The following is a 13,486-nucleotide window of genomic DNA, read 5'->3' as shown; positions in this document are numbered from 1 at the left end:
TAGCTTCAGGTCACAACCAGTGTTTACAACCTGAATCATAAGGTCGCATACCTATATGAACTTGCGTTCAGGCCTATGCGTTTGAACTTGTTATTCAAGCACTTAACCATAAGGCTTAATCTAACTTTCACCTGTGTACCTCACCGGTGTGTGGTTTTTTCAAGTATCCAGAATACGTAATTGCCATTTCATTGATGCACTAACAGTATTTATCAAGCACTAGAGACATACCCCTGATGAAGTCTTAGAGTAAGACGAAACGCGTCGGGTTATTTGTTCATAAACATCAAATCTCCGAATTGTCAAAGGAGAAGGAGGAATCTATCAAAGTTATTTCAACTGGTCCTCTGTACTATATGGTGTTATCTGCAAGAAGAGATACTATACCGTTTTGTATCATTGCTTTTATGTTGTAATACATTTTTACATGGAACATGTTAAATGTGGTTTTATGCTCACGAATTAGGAGTAAATATCTTAGGGAGACTGCTGTTTTTCCCCATTGAATATTGGGTGGAAAAACAACCCAAGTGCGCCCATTCCTCTACTGACACATATTTGTATCTTTTTAGTCCCTCCTAACAAGGGACTTAGTGGAATTTGGCAGCCCAAACCCAATCCTTTCTCACTTTCTGTTTAATAGCGCAAAAGGGAGAGTATCTGTTTTGTCTATATATATATATATATATATATATATATATATATATATATATATTGCAATACGTCCGGCACTCCTGGAATAATTTTACTTTGACCTGGTGCCCTCACAACATGAGGTAAGTGTATGCAGGCAGAGGTGCGGCACTCTGGGCTCAGAAAAAGATGAGACAAGCGACAACCACGTCTACAACGTTTCAATCTTGGTGGAAGATTTTCATCTGTGGCCCTCATTCTGAGTTGATCGCTCGCTAGCTACTTTTAGCAGCCATGCAAACGCATTGTCGCCGCCCACGGGGGAGGGTATTTTTGCTTTGCAAGTGTGCGAACGCCTTTGCAGTCGAGCAGTATAAAAACATTTTGTGCAAAACAAGACTAGCCCTGTAGTTACTTATCCTGTGTGATGAATCCAGCGACGGAGGTCCCGGAATTGACGTTAGACACCTGCCCCGCAAACTCCTGGACACGCCTGCGTTTTTCCAACCACTCCCAGAAAACGGTCATTGATACCCACAAACGTCCTCTTCCTGTCAATCTCCTTGCGATCGGCTGTGCAAGTGGAATTATCGTTAGAACCATTGCACAGCAACGATGCTCTTTGTACCTGTACAACGTGGTTGCGCATTGCGGAGCATACGCATGCGCTATTTTGCAGTTTTTTTAACCTGATCGCTGCGCTGTGAAAATCGGCAGCGAGCGATCAACTCGGACTGACCCCCTTTGTCATTTAAACTGCACTTTCCTTACCAAGACTCTGGGTCAGGTAGGCAAGTATGCTATAGGCTGCTCTTTACATTGAGATCAGAGTACAAATGCATTTACATTATGTGTTCACTGACAGATGGCTACATACACACATCTTGTTTTTATACATTTTCAATGGCATTCAGTACAACAGTCTAATATGTGTGTATACCTCTCAAATGGAAAAGTGGAGATATTTTAGGCTATGCCTCGTCTTCACAGCATTGTGTAATGTGCAATGCAGTTTTCTTATTGTGACACACGCATGACATCTAGTGGCTATTGGGTGTTATTGACTATATATTTATTACAATGTATAGGCAGATAATGTAGGGAAGTCCAATCGCACACCAGGGGTAATTGAGATGTGGATGGAGTGGCTGTCACTTCCTTGTGATAGCGCTGTATGTAAATGCTACAGGGGGCGTCTATTACAAGTAGATGCCTCCTGCTGCAGTAGTGATCGGAATCAAATCACTGCGACACCATCAGGCAGCGTGCGCCGTGCGGCACCCATTGGGTCACACAAGCCACCTGTCGCAGATATTCGTAAAGGCCAGGCCCCTTCCCTCCCTTTAAACGGCGGCGGCATGCCTCCGTTTTCACAAACAGAGGCCGTCACCACCCCCTCCCCGCCCCCAAATTACATCAGACTGTCAATCACTGACAGTCTGATGCTGTCTCTGCATTCTATGTTTCAGCAGTTGTACGCTGTCGGACGGAAATGAAGATAGAGCAATGGGCGTCCCTATGCTCAGGCTAGTTTCTGCCTATGTTGGCATATAGTCACGATTGCGAATGGCAAAACATAGCAATGGCAGCAGCGAGAACAACCACATCTGAAGTAGGCATCGGCTGCAATAAAACTAACTTTGCTTAAAGATGTAAAGTATGTAGAATTTACTACAGGAGAATAGGGGATCAGTAGGTAAAACCGGCAGGCAGGATTCCGACAGTCAGTATGCGGACAGCGGGATCCCGGTCACGGGTATGCCGGCAGCGGGGCGAGTGCTAGCAAGCTGCTGCAGGCATGGTGCCATGCTGCGCTCCCCACAGAAACGTATTCTCCCTCTATGGGTGTTGTGGACACCCATAGAGGTAGGAAAGCCTGTGGCGGCGGGATTCCGGCATTGGTATTTGGCCGCTAGTCAGGATTCCAGCGTCGGCATTGTGACGTCTGGGATCCTGACCAGTGGTATGGTGACCGCTTCCCGAGAATAGGAACCTCTCAGCAGTTGTGACATACTTCTCAGCATTGTTAAAAAGTCCCCATGAAGACAGATGTGTGCCCTGCACATCCCCCGCCGGCGCAACCTGCTCAGCAAAGTATGCAACGCAGGGAGGCGCCAGGCTGGAGAGGCGCTCTCCCCAGTGGCGCAAGCAGGTGGGGGTTCCGAGTACCTGGAACCCCCCCTGATGAGACAATTCTTTTATTTTTGAGACATTAACATATTTTCACATACATTCACATTTAAGGCAAGACCTTTTTAATGTTTGGATTCCTGACGACAGTTTTTTAATAAAGCCAAAACGTAGAGGCATTTAATATCACGTTTCCTTTATGACCATGAGTGCCAGTGTGTGTGTGTGTGTGTGTGTGTGTGTGTGTGTGTGTGTGTGTGTGTGTGTGTGTGTGTGTGTGTGTATTTTTTTATATGCACACACATACACATGGAAACCCTGCTTACTAAATCCTGGGTTTGCCCCTGCTCCCCCACTGTGCTACTCTGCTGTTGCTGCCACTTGACCTGTCAAACAGTACGACAGGCAGCGGCGTCAGCAGAGCCGTCCCTAAACAATTTGATGTCCTAGGCAAGATTTTGGCTGGTGCTCCCTAGCACGCTGCTAGTTTCACTTCTGACCCAGGACCCCTCTCCCAGCACAGATCACCCAGTAGCACAGATAACAGCAGCAGCCAGCAACACCCATCACCCCTCACCCATAGCAATCCTCATTTTGGTGCCCTGTGCCAGCAAGAGCATTGGTGCCCCCACCCCCAATATTTGAAATAGGGACAGAATGAACAAACTCTGCAAAGGCCCATGAGAGGAGGAGCTGCTGGGGCTGGGCATGCACAGCAGCCCTCCTCCAGAACCGGTGCCCATTTTTGTTACTGGTCGCAGCTGCCCCGCTGTCTCTAGTTCCTGCTCCAGCGATCTTGCTGCTGCCGTTTGAGCTGTATGAACTGCCGTCTAATCGAAGCGGAGCTGAGAGCTCCGATCACTGTATGCAGCCAGAGCTGTCAATGTAGTCTGCTCATCAGATGCCCCGCAAACCGCTGCTGACTAGTGTCAAGCTGAGCCGGCTCTAGGCTTGGAAGGCAGGTCCCTAGGCATTTGCCTGGTGTGCCAAATGCCTTAGGTCAGTTCTTGGATCCAGCAGCTTGAATCACGGCTCTTCCAGCATCTGCTACCTCCCTCCCTCCTCTCTTCTCCCCGCTGCGCCTGTATGATGGCAGTGGTGCTGGCAACGGGAAGCAGCTCTTCAGTCACCAGTCCACCCAGTGCTTATGTCCCATGTGTCACGATCCGGGTTACTGGATGCCATTATCTACCTTTTGTCACGCTCGGCGTAAGTTGGGGTTCCGACAACCGAGTTTTAGCTGAAGGGACAGCTACCTGTGAGGAGAGAAAACGAGGTGGCTGAATGTAATTCCTCCTCATGGGGTGGAAGCCTAAGTGTTAACGTTGGCCGGAGGGCGTAAAGAAAAGGAAGACTTCGTAGAAAGATAACTGTAGTTTTAATGAATAATCAGGCTGTACACGAATATTGGACCAATTGAAGAAACTGGAAGAATTAGAGTCTATGGTTAAATGACTTGAAGAGTGAAGCTGAAGAACTCCGGCAAAGAAGAACTGAAGACTGTGTTTTATGATTAAAAGACGAGGCTGAAGAACTAGGACTTTGAAGAAATGAAGACTGGTTTGTAATTGAAAGACGAGGCTGAAGAACTTGGACTTTGAAAAAATGAGGACTGTGGTTTGTGATTGAAAGACAAGGCTGAAGAACTTGGACTTTGAAGAAATTAGGACTGTGGTTTGTGATTGAAAGATGAGGCTGAAGAACTTGGACTTTGAAGAAATGAGGACTGTGGTTTGTGATTGAAAGGCGAGGCTGAAGAACTTGGACTTTGAAGAAATGAAGAAGTCTGCGAGAACCACCGTTAGCACCTGGAGCTCCTCTACGACCTTGGACCCCGAGGGCGCTTCCACGAGTGGCAACGGACTTAGGGGGTCATTCCGAGTTGTTCGCTAGTTATATTTTTCTCGCAACGGAGCGATTAGTCGCTAATGCGCATGCGCAATGTCCGCAGTGCGACTGCGCCAAGTAAATTTGCTATGCAGTTAGGTATTTTACTCACGGCATTACGAGGTTTTCTCTGACGTCCTAGTGGATGCTGGGAACTCCGTAAGGACCATGGGGAATAGACGGGCTCCGAAGGAGACTGGGCACTCTAAAAGAAAGATTAGGTACTATCTGGTGTGCACTGGCTCCTCCCTCTATGCCCCTCCTCCAGACCTCAGTTAGAATCTGTGCCCGGCCAGAGCTGGGTGCTCCTAGTGGGCTCTCCTGAGCTTGCTAGAAAAGAAAGTATTTGTTAGGTTTTTTATTTTCAGTGAGATCTGCTGGCAACAGACTCACTGCTACGTGGGACTGAGGGGAGAGAAGCAAACCTACCTGCGTGCAGCTAGCTTGTGCTTCTAGGCTACTGGACACCATTAGCTCCAGAGGGTTCGAACACAGGGCCTGACCTCGATCGTCCGTTCCCGGAGCCGCGCCGCCGTCCCCCTTGCAGAGCCAGAAGACAGAAGAAACGATGAAATCGGCGGCAGAAGACTCCTGTCTTCATTAAGGTAGCGCACAGCACTGCAGCTGTGCGCCATTGCTCCCACAGCACACCACACACTCCGGTCACTGTAGGGTGCAGGGCGCTGGGGAGGGGGGGGGGGGCGCCCTGGGCAGCAATTTCAATACCTTTTGGCAAAAGAATACACATAATACAGTCATATAACTGTATATGTGTAAAAACCCCCGCCATTACTTTACAGAAAACGCGGGACAGAAGCCCGCCGCTGAGGGGGCGGGGCCTTCTTCCTCAGCACACCAGCGCCATTTTCCCTTCACAGCTCAGCTGGAAGCACGCTCCCCAGGCTCTCCCCTGCAGTATCCAGGTACAAGACGGGTTAAAAAGAGAGGGGGGGCACATAAATTTAGGCGCAAATCGATACAGACAAGCAGCTATTGGGAAAATTAAAAACTTATTAGCAGTGTAAATCCCTGTGTTATATAGCGCTGTGGTGTGTGCTGGCATACTCTCTCTGTCTCCCCAAAGGTCTTAACCGACAGTGTCAACTCCTTACATAAAAGGTTTGATGACGCAGCAGCCTTGGGACAGCCGGGGTCTCAGCCCGCGCCTGCCCAGGCGACTCAGAAGCCGTCAGGGGCTCATAAACGCCCGCTAGCTCTGATGGTAGACACAGATGTCGACACGGAGTCTGACTCCAGTGTAGATGAGGATGAGACAAATGTACAGTCTACAAAAGCCATCCGATGCATGATTACTGCAATGAAAGATGTATTGCACATTTCTGATATTAACCCGGTTACCACCAAGAGGGGTATTATGTTTGGGGAGAAAAAGCAGCCAGTGACTTTTCCCCCATCTGATGAATTAAATGAGTTGTGTGAAGAAGCGTGGAGTTCCCCTGATAAGAAACTAGTAATTTCTAAGAGGTTACTGATGGCGTACCCTTTCCCGCCAACGGATAGGTTACGTTGGGAAACATCCCCTAGGGTGGACAAGGCGCTAACACGCTTATCTAAAAGGGTGGCCCTGCCGTCTCAGGATACGGCCGTCCTAAAGGATCCTGCGGATAGAAAGCAGGAAGCTATCCTGAAGTCTGTGTATACACACTCTGGTACTCTACTGAGACCTGCTATTGCTTCAGCCTGGATGTGTAGTGCTGCAGCAGCATGGACTGATACCCTGTCAGATAACATTGATTCCCTCGACAGGGATACTATTTTGCTAACCATAGAACACAGGGGCGTCAGAACGTTTTTAGGTTGGGGGGGGCAAGATATAATCTCATTTTGGCGCCCCTAAATTGCTGAATCGCTAAAGGCCAGATCCACATAAAATACATTGAGAAGGCCAGATCCACACTAAATTCCCACACCCAGAAAAGCATACAATTTTTTGGCTGCCTCATGTACAGATGTAACCACGCTCATCATCACGACATGGATGGCGTGGCTAGTATTCCCGCATCTATGGCATGCACGCCATAGACTTCAATGGTGCAATCACCAGCTGTGACTAGTGGCAGCACAGCGTACGCTGCAGCTTGCCGCGATGCATATGCCCATGCATATGTATCGTGGCAACATCTGTAATTAGAGACCAGAATGTCTGATTGTATGATGTCACTTCAGCTCTCCCATGTCCCTCTAGTTTCCCACCATGTGCCCCATGTAGCAGGGAGAGTAGATCAAACATTAGCAGTGACCAGTGCAGTGCTGGTGCCGAGGTGACCGATAGTAGTGGCCGTGGGAGTTACAGGGAGGACGAGGGCAGGGATGCTGAGGGGGAGTAACAGGGAGGGTGAGGGCAGGGATGTTGAGGTGGAGTTACAGGGAGGGTGAGGGCAGGGATGCTGAGGGGGACTTACAGGGAGGGTGAGGGCAGGGATGCTGACAGGGAGCTAGATGGAGTGTGAGGAGCACTGAGGGGGGAATTACAGGGAGGGTGAGGGAAGGGGCACTGGGGGGGGGGGGGGGGGGGGAGTTACAGGTAGGGTGAGGCCAGGAACGCTGACAGGGGAGTTAGAGGGAGGGAAAAATTGGTGGTTGCTCCCAGCGCACTACCCAACAGGAATAAAATATAGTACTCAGTTTTGGTAAATTCAAAGAGGTTTATTACTTGACAAATATTACTTAAAAACAGCTGTGATGATATAGCATGTGCCCGTTCTACTGGAATGGCCATGGGGGGCTATGGAAGTGATATATGAATGGGTGGTTCCTATATAAGTATATAGGGAATAGGAATTATAGTGTACAATCCTAGTACCGGTACACTTGACAAACAAACATATATTGTCAGAGACAAAGACAGAACACAAATATATACAAACAACCTACGTGAATGGCAGTGTGAAGCGCTATGCTGCGTCTTACTCTCATCTGCCGTAGTAATAGGTAAAGCTTTACTGAACCGCTTAGGTGATGTCCCTAGATTACCCAATGTGTGGGATTAGCCCATGTATAAACTGCGTCCTTAATTAGGCAAAAGTCCCGTGTGGCAATTGGTATGATGTGTGGGTATATTACTCGTATAGCTGCTCCGTATACAGTGAGGTGGGGATGAATTCCTTACCTCCTCCGTGGTGCGTGGTGCGTTCCGAATGCCCGGATGTCCCTTGATGGTGATCGTCCTTCTCTGGGGGAAATGGTGATGTCTGCCGGCAGACTTCCTCACAGCGCGCCGTGAACGTCTAGCGGAACGTCTGATCTGATCGCACGCTGCAACTTTTTGCTGCCCGTGCGATCAAGTAGACACCGCCTATGAGGGAGTGGATTTTTGCATACAAGGCTGCGATCGCTTGAGCAGCCCTGCTATGCAAGAAAAGTTTTGTGCAGAACTAAACTAGGGTAAGACTTACTTACCCTGTGCGATCACTTCAGCGTTGCAGGTTCCGGAATTGACGTCAGACATCCGCCTTCCAAACGCCTCGACACACCTGCGTTCAGATCTCCACGTCCCGAAAACGGTGAGTTGATGGATCCGCCTTCCTCCTGTCAATCTTCTTGTGGTCACCGCTGCAACAGCTTTCTTTGTTGGAGGCGTCGCTGCGCAGTTCCGACCCGATCGCACGGCTGCGAAGAAGCTCAGCGTGCGATTGGGACGGAATGACCCCCATCGTCTGTAAGTTCATAGGATATTGCTAATATAAAGAGATCCTTAAATGTCCATAAAATGAGTTTCGCAATTCATAAGGTGAATTCCCGTTTCCACAAGTTTCCACAACAGGAAAAGAAAGACCAGCAGTGCAGATAACTAAAAGGTAATTGGACAAATTTAATGTACATAGCACTCACATTTCATCTATTATACACAAGCATGTAAAAAACACCCGACTGGCGATGGTTCATCTCAGAACCCAACTGGACCTAATGGTAATCGGTAGGAAAAGAAAGTGCCCGGACACTCCAGCAACCCAAACGTGGTATCCAAGCTCAGGGTAGTATAACTCAGTTAGTCAGTGTTAGAAGCCACTCACAAAAAAGTTTTAACCAAGGTTAAAATCAGGCGCAAATTGGGATAATGTGCTAATTTAGCTGCTGCTATAAGAACAGGATTAGTCAGTCCTGTAAATATGGGAACAAAAAAAGAAGTAGAGGATAGCAGCGCTTCAATGAAGAATTTGATACAAATATGTATGGGAAATTTTCTAACAGAGCTAACGAAGATTGAGGGTAAAAAAAGCTACTCACGCTTAATGCGTTTCAAACCTTGCGGTTCTTCCTCAGAAGCGTCTGGTGGCTAGTGACATTGATCGAGGTTTTATACCTTTTCTAATGAGGAGCAGGTGCTCACGCTTAAAACATTATAAAGTGTTAAGCAATGCAGAATGTCCGATCGCCTCTGGTGTCTGAATGCGCTTTGCGTTCCAGCATGCGTTCCACCTATGTGCGTATAACCGGAAGTCAAGTCTTTACATTGGTATGATAAGGAACCTGGAAAGACTTAACTTCCGGTTATGCGCACATAGGTGGAACGCACGCTGGAACACAAAGCACATTCAGACACTGGAGCCAATTACCTTGAGATATCTGCAATGCTGGTCTTTCTTTCTCTTTTATGAGAATCACTATATGTTGTGGAAATGTGAATTCACCTTATGAATTGCAGAACATAAGAGATTGAAGGATCTCTCTATGGGGGTCATTCCGAGTTGATCGCTCGCTAGCTGTTTTTAGCAGCCGTGCAAACGCATACTCGCTGCCCACGGGGAAGTGTATTTTCGCTATGCAAGTGTGCGATCGCATGTGCAGCCGAGCGCAGCAAAAACATTTTATGCAGTTTCTGAGTAGGTCTGAACTTACTCAGCTGCTGCGATCACTTCAACCTGTCTGGTGCCGGAATTGACGTCAGACACCCGCCCGGCAAACGCCTGTACACGGCTGCTTTTAACAACCACTCCCAGAAAACAGTCATTTGCCACCCACAAACGCCCTCTTCCTGTCAATCTCCTTGCAATCGGCTGTGCGAATGGATTCTTCGTTAAATCCATCGCTCAGCAACGATCCGCTTTGTACCCGTACAAAGCACCTATTCATTGCGGTGCATACGCATGTGCAGTAGTGACCTGAACACTGCGCTGCGATCAGGTCGGAATGACCCCCTATATTGGCAACATCCTATGAACTTACAGACAATATGAGGAAATTACAACATATTTACAAGGGTGATTACATGTTTTTTCTATGCATTTTAATAAGTGAGAACGTGTGGTAAGAGATGATTGCGCTATTTTCTATTACTCCTTTTTTTCTATTGGTTAATTGTTGTTGGAACCAAGGTGAAGGTTCCGTGGAATAGAAATATGCTGCATTAGATTTCTGTTACATATGCGCAGTGACCCAGTTTCTTTTGTTCATTAGCAATCCGTAATATGACCCCCCTCCCTCCCCAGCACGCATTAATATGATACTAACCCCCTCCCCAGCACACATTAATATAACACTACCCCCCCTCCCCAGCACACATTAATATGACACTACCCCTTCCCCAACACGCATTAATATGACACTACCCCCTCCCAAACACAAATTTATATGACACTACCCCCCCTCCCTTGCACACATTAATATGACACTACCCCCCCTCCCTAGCATGCATTAATATCACACTACCCCGCTTCCCAGCACACATTATTATGACACCCCCCTCCCCTCCCCAGCACACATTATTATGACACCCCCTCCTCAGCACACATTATTATGATACCCCCCCCTTCCCAGCACACATCAATATGACACCTCCTTTCCCAGCATGCATTAATATGACACTACCCCCCAGCACGCATTATTAAAACACCCCCCCACTCCCCAGCACACATTATTATGACACCCCCCCTCCCCAGCACACATTATTATGACACCCCCTTTCCCCAGCACACATTATTATGACACCCCCCTCCCCAGCACACATTATTATGACACCCCTTTCCCCAGCATACATTATTATGACACCCCCTTTCCCCAGCACACATTATTATGACACCCCCTTTCCCCAGCACACATTATTATGACACCCCCCTCCCCAGCACACATTATGACACCCTCCTTCCCAGCACACATTATTATGACACCCCCCTTTCCCCAGCACACATTATTATGACACCCCCCTCCCCAGCACACATTATTATGACACCCCCTTTCCCCAGCACACATTATTATGACACCCCCTTTCCCCAGCACACATTATTATGACCCCCCTCCCCAGCACACATTATTATGACACCCCCTTTCCCCAGCACACATTATTATGACACCCCCCTCCCCAGCACACATTATTATGACACCCCTTTCCCCAGCATACATTATTATGACACCCCCTTTCCCCAGCACACATTATTATGACACCCCCCTCCCCAGCACACATTATTATGACACCCCCTTTCCCCAGCACACATTATTATGACACCCCCTTTCCCCAGCACACATTATTATGACACCCCCTTTCCCCAGCACACATTATTATGACACCCCCCTCCCCAGCACACATTATTATGACACCCCCCTCCCCAGCACACATTATTATGACACCCCCCTCCCCAGCACACATTATTATGACACCACCTTCCCCAGCACACATTATTATGACCACATCTTTCCCCAGCACACATTATTATGACCCCCCTCCCCAGCACACATTATTATGACACCCCCTTTCCCCAGCACACATTATTATGACACCCCCCTCCCCAGCACACATTATTATGACACCCCCCTCCCCAGCACACATTATTATGACACCCCCTTTCCCCAGCACACATTATTATGACCCCCCTCCCCAGCACACATTATTATGACCCCCCCTCCCCTCAGCACACAATATGACACCCCTCCCCCAGCACACATTATAACACCCCTCCCCCCAGCACACATTATTATGACACCCACCCTCCCCCCAACACACATTAATGTGATAGTTTCTCTCCTCCCCCCTCTCCCCTTAATTATATGAGGCAGCACTACAGTACCTGAGCCTCTGCAGAGTCTTCCTCCCTCTGTGTGGCTGGCTGCTCCTCTTCCTGTTGCTGCTGGCTCCTCCAGTCAGTGCACAGTCAGGTGTACATCACATGACTTCCTGTCTGTGCATTGCTGTCCCATACGTGAAGGAGGGGTGAGTGATGCTGAAGATGCAGTGTCTTCAGTGGGGAGGGAGGACTGGAGGGGCGACACTGCTGCCTGTTTTGACTAGTGCAGCGGGGAGGAGCGTGGGGGGAGACCATAGTGTGAAGAGCTTCTGCTCATGCTGCCTGTGAGTGTGACAGGCGGAGCTCCGGCAGCAACACTGCACAGTGCATATCAGCAAGGTAGCAGAGCAGGGAGAGGGCCTCCCTGCTTTGCAGACCTTGCGGGGCGGGTAGCGCTGGGACTGATTAGACGTTCACTGCACGGAGCGGAGGATGTAATGTGCGGTCTTTCACCTGACCGCACATCGCTCCTCCGCTCCTCCTGTAAATGATCGGCGCCTCTCTATGTTTGGGGGGGGGCGAGCTGCCCCCTTGCCCCCCCAGTTCCGACGCCTCTGATAGAACATATAAAAGACGTCGTCTTATATATGCGGGATGCACAGAGGGACATTTGCTTGCTGGCATCTAGAATTAATGCAATGTCCATTTCTGCCAGGAGAGTATTATGGACTCGGCAGTGGACAGGTGATGCTGATTCTAAAAAACACATGGAGGTTTTGCCTTATAAGGGTGAGGAATTGTTTGGGGACAGTCTCTCGGACCTCGTATCCACAGCAACTGCTGGGAAGTCGACTTTTTTACCTCAGGTTCCCTCACAGCCTAAGAAAGCACAGTATTATCAAATGCAGTCCTTTCGGCCTCAGAAAAGCAAGCGGGTCAGAGGAGCATCCTTTCTGGCCAGAGGAAAGGGTAGAGGAAAGAAACTGCACCAGGCAGCCAGTTCCCAGGAACAAAAATCCTCCCCTGCTTCCACTAAGTCCACCGCATAACGTTGGGGCTCCACAGGCGGAGCCAGGTGCGGTGGGGGCGCGTCTCCGAAACTTCAGCAACCAGTGGGTTCGCTCACAAGTGGATCTCTGGGCTGTACAAATTGTATCTCAGGGATACAAGCTGGAGTTCGAGGCGACTCCCCCTCGCCGTTACCTCAAATCAGCCTTGCCAGCTGCTCCCAGGGAAAGGGAGGTAGTACTGGCAGCAATTCACAAGCTGTACCTCCAGCAGGTGATAATCAAGGTCCCCCTCCTTCAACAGGGCAGGGGTTACTATTCCACAATGTTTGTGGTACCGAAACCGGACGGTTCGGTGAGACCCATCCTGAATTTAAAATCCTTGAACACTTATATAAAGAAGTTCAAGTTCAAAATGGAATCGCTCAGGGCGGTTATTGCAAGCCTGGAAGAGGGGGATTTTATGGTGTCGCTGGACATCAAGGATGCTTACTTGCATGTCCCCATTTACCCACCTCACCAGGAATACCTCAGGTTTGTGGTACAAGACTGTCATCACCAATTCCAGACGTTGCCGTTTGGTCTCTCCACGGCACCGAGAATATTTATCAAGGTAATGGCCGAAATGATGATACTCCTTCGGAAGAAGGGAGTTATAATTATCCCGTACTTGGACGATCTCCTCATAAAGGCGAGGTCCAGAGAGCAGTTGTTGGTCAGCGTAGCACTCTCTCAGGAAGTGTTGCAATAGCACGGCTGGATTCTGAATATCCCAAAGTCGCAGCTGATTCCTGCGACGCGTCTGCTTTTCCTGGGCATGATTCTGGACACAGAACAGAAGAAGGTGTTTCTCCCGGTGGAGAAGGCCCA

The 13,486-nt window shown here is 48.8% G+C and overlaps 1 protein-coding gene across 2 annotated transcripts in view; it reads right to left on the bottom strand.

Moving 5' to 3' along the window:
- ARHGEF16 (Rho guanine nucleotide exchange factor 16) overlaps positions 1 to 11,779 on the bottom strand; it is a 207,985-nt gene extending 196,206 nt beyond the window's left edge. Inside the window, exon 1 of one of the 2 annotated variants that reach the window (XM_063943347.1) lies at positions 11,673 to 11,779. The gene's annotated coding sequence lies outside the window, so the exon portion shown is untranslated. The remainder of the gene's footprint in view (positions 1 to 11,672) is intronic. The other variant, XM_063943350.1, reaches the window with a different exon arrangement.
- Between the last annotated feature and the right edge of the window lie 1,707 nt (positions 11,780 to 13,486).

Source organism: Pseudophryne corroboree, chromosome 10 (genome assembly GCF_028390025.1).
Source record: "Pseudophryne corroboree isolate aPseCor3 chromosome 10, aPseCor3.hap2, whole genome shotgun sequence".
Taxonomy (NCBI): Eukaryota; Metazoa; Chordata; class Amphibia; order Anura; family Myobatrachidae; genus Pseudophryne; species Pseudophryne corroboree.
The sequence above is the reverse complement of the archived record's forward strand: the minus strand, read 5'-3'. Positions and strand labels throughout refer to the sequence as shown.